A 7573-nucleotide genomic window follows, 5' to 3' on the forward strand; every position below is an offset into this window, starting at 1 on the left:
TCCCAGCAGGATACTGCGCACTTGATTCCCTTAGCTGATCTCACCCACAACTAAGAGTTGCTACGACCCAAAGTCGAAGACTTGACAATAAACAAATCTGTCTCACACAAATAAGTCTATCAAAGGATCAATCTGTATCCCATAGATAAACCCTAAAAGGTTTTGTTTCGTCTTTTAATAATAATCAAGGTGAACAGGAACCAATTGATAATCCGGTCTTATATTCCCGAAGAACAGCCTAGAGTTATCAATCACCTCACAACAATCTTAATCGTATGGTAGAAACAAGATGTTGCGGAATCACAAAAATGAGACGAAGAGTTTGTGATTACTTTTATATCTTGCCTATCAGAGATATCAATCGCAAGCCAATCAATCTGATTGTACTCGTACGGTAGAAGATGCAAGATCAGATCACACAACTACGATAAAAGTAGTATCGGTCTGGCTTCACAATCCCAATGAAGTCTTTAAGTCGTTAACCTGGTTTTAGAAGAAGAAAACCAAAGGTTAAAGGAGAACCGACTCTAGTATGCAAAATAGTATCACACGTGAGGTGTAGGGATTAGTTTTGTACAGATACTAGAGTTCCCCTTATATAATCTTTCAAATCAAGGTTTGCAATTAAGTTACCTTGGTAATAAAGCAATCAATATCCACCGTTAGATGAAAACCTGATTTAGATTCAAGCTAATATTTCTCAACCGTTAGATCGAAAACTTAGCTTGTTACACACACTTGACAATGCACGCTTCTAGGTTTGTTAACCGTACCCAAATGTATGCACTTGTTTGTTCAACAATAGTTAACCAAATGGTTAGCCATATGAGCATCCCATATCAACTATGTTCTTCTTCACCATAACTAGTTCAAATGATTCCAAATGAACTAGTTAGAGATTTGTTCAATTGCAAGGAAATTTCATGTACGACACAAGACACAATTGAAGCAAAATTGATTTGATTCACTTGAATCGGTTCATGAAATTTTATATCCACGGTTTGCAAACTACATTCCTTTGTCTTTTTAAGTTTAAGTTTAGAAATCATCTTCAGATATATAACCTTCTCAAGTTCGCAGACTAGGTTCGCAGACTTAAGTTACCGGGAAGAGTTTACAAACTTCAGCAGAAATTCTCGGGTATGAGAACTTCGCCGGTTCGTGGACTGGGTTCGCGGACTTAGTTTCACGCAAATAGTTTGTCAACTCCAGCAGAAATTCTCGGGTTTGAGAACTTCGGCAGTTCGCAGACTGAGTTCGCGGACTTGGCTCACGCCATTCTTCCGTTTTTCTTGATCAACAAAGTTCACAAACTTTTGTTCAAGGAATAGGACTTATACATAAATGTGTTTCCACAACAATCCTTATGTCCACCATTAGTTATGTAATCTAAACTCTCATTTCAATCATTGAAGCATTCTTAGAGGATGTTATACAGTTGTTACACCATTTCTCATCAAAGCAATTTTCAAGATGATTGAAACATATCATGACTTTCGTCACATGGTAAAGATAAACTTGGTTAAAGAGAAAATCTTACCAACTCATATTTCGAGATATAGATAGGCGAGGTATACTCGGCTCGAAATACCAAATGTGTATAATCAAAGTCTATATATATAGCATACGACTTCTTGTCTCAAAGAGTAGGAGATTGAGTAGATACACTTTTGAGTGATAGATAAGTTCAAGTCTTCACATACCTTTTTGTCGAGAAGTTCCACAGGTTCCTTGAGTAGTTGTTCTACTTGTATGATGAATCGCCATGAAGTCCTTGATCTCAACTGCACTTTCTATCCTAGTCCGATACTTAGCTATAATAGACTAGAAATCAAGACTTATAGTTTTGATCACTAACATTGACAAACATGCTTGAGATAGCAACGCATGCGAGTTCGACCGAGCAATGCTCTAACAAATCAAAGACAAAATTACACGCTCTTGCAGAATCCTTCACGAAAGTTTATCACCTGCAAGAAATTCTGGTCAAGCAACAAGGTTATCTACTTGAAGAAATTCACAAGCTGAAGGATGAAAGTAATAATCCGCCTTCATTTAGCACTGATATGAAGGACTGAGTTGCAAAAAAAAATAAACATCAGTTTTTGATTTCTTTCAATAATTGTATTAGGTCTATTATGAATAAAACTATCTAATTATGAACAAATTTTTTAGTTTATAAATTTTCTTGTGATAGTTTGTGTTTGCATAGCCTGTGCTTAAATGCTTTATCTTATTGCTATGTATGTTTACGGGATGTTTGATTTCGATTTTCATGACCTTAATATTCGATCTCATATGTTGTGAACCCTTATGGTTTGGATGACTTTTTGGTTTAGCGGGGTTAAGTTCTAGCCCATGTTGTTAGGATTTATCAAAGGATCATGAGGGGTTCTGAATGAAACAATATGTGAAAAAGTCACAATATGTTGAATCGTTTGGTTAAGCATAAATGCATATATGTTTCTGGGTTTTCAACTTTTGCTTGCAATAGTTAAAACCGGTTTTCAACCTTTCTCTAGTAAAGGTTGGTTGTTGTTATTCTTTTGTCTTGCATAAGGATGACAACATAATGATATTTCAGTATCAATTCTCCCTGGAAAGAAGATGCAAACATATTGGAGAAGAGGATGCGAAATTTGAGGTAACGACTTTGTTAGTTAATCTTTTTCCTGCTTAGGAAAATCCTGATTTTATTGCGTATATTTATTGCTTTTGATTAACAAAATTTCGGTACAATTGATGTTTGTTCTATCATTTTTGTATGGATCTGTGTGTGATTAAATTGTTTATGTTTAAGAAAAACTATTGTTATCTTGCTTTATTGTTTGGTGTCAATCGTTTAGGCTTACAAAATTTCGGTGCAATTGCGGTGCTTTAATGTCTATGTTGTTTCAATTGCTTCCAATTGAGGTAAATAATTATGCAAGTTGCTTTATTTGGTTTGTATGAATTGTTTATGGCTTAACAAAAGAAAGGTTTCCGGGATGAATTGTTTAGTCCAATTCGATTCTGGACAAGAGAAACTAAGTTAATTATGATCTTAGTTAGACTTATCAAAGTGGAGGTTTCGGTTATTCAAGTATAATTGTATGCCTTAACAAGAAATGTTATTTAACTAACCTAGTACTTGTCTTGTTTAAAAGTGAAAGGTCTAAGTTATATGGATAATTAGAACCTGGTGAGAAAAATAGAGTTATCTTTATTTTGGTCTGCAGATGGTGGATTTTCGACAAAGGTTAAAATCGTAAAACCATAATTGTAATACTCCTGATTCAGCAATCAGATGAGTATTGAGGCTCATGTCTCTCATTGAAGCATGAAAACTCATGCTGCAAGAGTCTCTGACAGAGTATACTGTCTCTAAGCAACTTCAGTAAATCACTTTTATATAAAATCGAACGGTTGGATGACTCCTATATAGATCGCCTGCTAATATAGAGCATAACGTCTTCAGGATGTAAAAATGTTTTCCCTGACTATATAAAAGACGTACATATAAAATCTTAATTATTGGATGGCTCCTAGACAGCTTGCCTGCTAGTATAGAGCGATAACGTCTTCAGGATGCAACAACGTTTTCCCTGACTATATAAAAGAAATATGACGCTTCAACTAGCTCATATCACCCAATCCTTGAATAATTAATGCTCCTAGACAGCATGCCTGCTAGTATAGAGCCATCAATTAATTATTTTTAGTCATTAAATTCATTAACTGAATACTAGAAAATATTATACGTTTTCATAATATTTCATTACTTCAATTCATGGATATTCCCAGCAGAATTCCATGGGTTAGTAATAAATATTCAACATACGGGCATCTGAGCCGCTAACGAGTAAGCCCCGACCAAAATAGTGGAAGTGTACTCAACAATAATGCACTAGCGAGCACTTGAATGCGCGAACGAGCATTCAAAAATACGAAGGAACGATGAACCTATGCAAAATATGAAGAAAAATAATAATAATAAAATATTAGCTAAGGCGCCAAGGGATTGGCCCACCGTCCGGTCGGTCGTGCCGTGGCCAGTCCCACTCATAATTCTTTATCTTATCACATTTTATTATTTTTCCCTGATCTCATGAAAATCCCTTCATTTGAACAAAATTCCTTCATCTCATGAAATTCCTTGATTTCACAGTATTTCCTTCACACCAAGAAAATAATATAAAATTAGGAAAGATGCCATGTGACCGGGTCTACTAGCCGGCCGGTTGTTCCTAGTTGTGTCCGGTCCCATACCTCATGATTCCTTATTATTTTATTATTATTATTTCCTTGATCTCTTGAAATTCCTTGATGTCATGATATTTCTCTCAAATCATGAATATAATATAAAATTAGGGAAAAGCCCACGGGACTGGGCCCTAGCCGGCTGATCATGCCCTAGCCATGGACGGTGCCACATGCCCTTTATTTTATTATTATTATTATTAGTGTTTCCTTCATCTCATGGAAATTCCTTCACTTCAAGGAAACTCCTTAGTTTCAACAAACTCCTTGATTTCATGATATTTCCTTAAAATCATGAAAATAATATAAAATTAGGGAAAGTGCCATGGGACAGGGCTTATCGGCCGGCCGCCCAAGCCTTAGGAATATCCGATACCACACTTCATGATTTATTATTTTATTATTTCCTTCATCTTATAAAGTTTCCTCAGTCTCGGCAAAAACCCTAATTTCTTCATATTTTCCCAAATATTGCTCAAACGCGCATCAGAAAATATCAAAATTCTCAGGACTGAGACACGAACACTTTGGTGACATGGGCATATTACCTTGACTGACCAGGGTTGTCCTTTTTGGCTTGCAAGAATCTGGTCCCACATATTTTCATAATTTGACCTAATTTGTTCATACCAGGTTCAAACTCTTCCAAATACCTTGGAACTTCATATAACGATCGTCAGTCGGTCCCATGACCAACCAGGCCCGGTTTCATGACCCCTTGGTCGGTCCTTAATCTATTAATATTTAATTAGGTTTCATCACCTAAGGTTCATACGAACATTATTTTAATAAATGATTAAACCAGCATTTAATGATCTTTTCACCAACTGGTCTTCAAGAGACTTTGGTATTTGCTCACTCGAGTATCTGGGCGCTACATGGTCGATCCATCATCCCATGTATCTGGTCCCTCCTTCACTCCATGGTTGATTTTCATTAAATCATCAGTTTATCAAATTTAGGGTTTCGAATCCAAGGTTCAAAATTCCAGATTTAAACGCTAATGATTTTACGTTGATCCCATGATCAAAATTTTAATTGATTATACTCGGTTCAGTTGCCACTATTTTAAATTAATATTTTATTTGGTCCTGCTACCAATAATTCATCAAACGAGCAACATTTGCTCAGACGAGCAATATTTGCTCAGACTAAGGAATATTTTTTCAACTATCAATATTCGACAATTCATCAAATGAGCAATATTTGCTCACCTTAACTATCAACATTTATTCGAGAATTATACCTCTGTCTCAACAAACACATTCAATTCATGAGTCTTAGAACATTTGAAAATCACGTTCGAATCAGCAATACAAGAACTCATCGTCCCATAAAATCAGCAACTGACTAACTAAATACACGCCTGCCTTGCAGACTCCACAATCACGAGACATCAATTGTGTCACATGGGGGATATCAACTAGGGTTTTGGTCTGGAGGTATACGACACGTGTGTTCATACACACGATGAGAATGTGAGAAAATCGTGCAAGCATATGAAGGAGTTAGCAAAGTAGTGGGTGGAAAATTAACCAAGTCTCCGCACGATGAGCAACTGGTTTATACACGATTTCCCAATTCCCCACTCTTTCACTCCAGCAACTGTCACACTTCATGGGATCAAGTTGTTTACAATTTTTGCAATTTAAATAAATCTCTGAATGATGATTGAAAAACAAGACAATCTTTCGTCAAACAGACAACAAGAGATTAAGAACTCAACGTCTGAGCAATTACTCTCAACAGAGCAAATTAAATCAATCAGAACTTATCTTATTTCTTCACGCAGAATATGCAACACACCTATAATCTTCGATCACCATTGATCGCACATATTTCTTAGCTTCCCTCCTACAGATTGACCCATCCTCTCTTGTGACCGAATTGACTCTGGAATGGCCATTGTCTTGGTTTAGGCCGGAGTCTTACAGATTGATCTCTCGAATTCAAAGCACTCCCTTTTTGCTGTGCATCTGTGTGAGGTTAGACAGTTCGCTCGGTTCAAGGAGTTTCCTCCGCACGGTCGACTCCTCAATTCCTTAAAAAACAACAACTCGTTTTTCTCCATCCACAGATTGGCGATCACAGTGGGAGATCATTCTCTCGGTTGCAATCTCAATTCTCACAAAGATGCTCGATCTTAAGTCTGGTTCAGTTACCAACCCGGGTTCAACACCCAACGCTAACATTGCAAGCTCTAGTGGTACTGCTAATACCACTCCTCCGGCATAACCTTCCAATACTACTCCTCCGAATACTCATGCTCCAGTGATCACCCCTGCAAACCACGGTACTGGAGCCATCCACAATCATCTCTTCGGCCGATCTCCTGAAGAAGTCATAAAAAATACGCCTACCATAGGTGATCTCATGAAGGTGCAAGAAACTCTTGCCAAGAATCAGGTTGATATGGCTACCACTCAGTAGGAATTATGCAATTTTCTCAAGACTCTTACAGAAAAAATGTCAGAGAAAACTCAAGAGAAAGGAAAAACCAAAGAAGCATCTTCGTCTGCTGATCCTGAAGTCACTCCAATCCATGTAGTAGATGATGAGGAAGTTCCTAAGGCTGCATACAACCCGCCAGTGAAAGAACCGTCCAGTTTCATCACTCGTGAAGACCTGGAACGCCTCTTGGAGGATCGTGGAAAATATAAGACGCCCTCTTTCCACCGTCACCATCCTCCATACCTTGATGCTACACAAAGGATTCCTCTGCCAAAAGGTTATGACTCTCCAACGTTCACCCTTTATGATGGAACATGCAATGCTCGAGAACATGTTCTCGGTTTCTGGAGGCGTTGGGCGAACATGAGCATAACCATGTCGTCCGTCTTAAGGAATTTTCAAAATCTCTGAAAGGCAGGGCATATACCTTGTATAATGACATTGCACCAGGAAGTATCACCAGTTGGGGAGAAATGATTAATGCTTTCTACAGAAAATATTTCTTTGTTTCAGAGCAAATCACCCTCTCTGATCTTGGAAGGATGTTTCAAAGGAGCAATGAACATCCTAATGATTATGTGAAAAGGTTCAGAGTTCAAGCCCTGGACTGTCATGATCCAAATGTCACAGAACAACAACTTGTAGACTTGTGCATCAATGGAATGATTCTGGTCTACAAGGCTTTTGCTGGAAAATCTCAAGTTCCAAACTTTCTCAGAACTTCATGAAGCGGCTAAGAAATCAGAAACTACTGCACCTACTTTACTGGAGAGAGCTAATACTACAAAAGCTGAGGAACCACGAGAAACTCGAGGTAGCATACATTTAATCAACAAACAGTACAACCTCCAACCTTCCACAAACTTTGTTGCAGAAGGAAACA

Source organism: Papaver somniferum, chromosome 6, assembly GCF_003573695.1.
Source record: "Papaver somniferum cultivar HN1 chromosome 6, ASM357369v1, whole genome shotgun sequence".
NCBI lineage: Eukaryota > Viridiplantae > Streptophyta > Magnoliopsida > Ranunculales > Papaveraceae > Papaver > Papaver somniferum.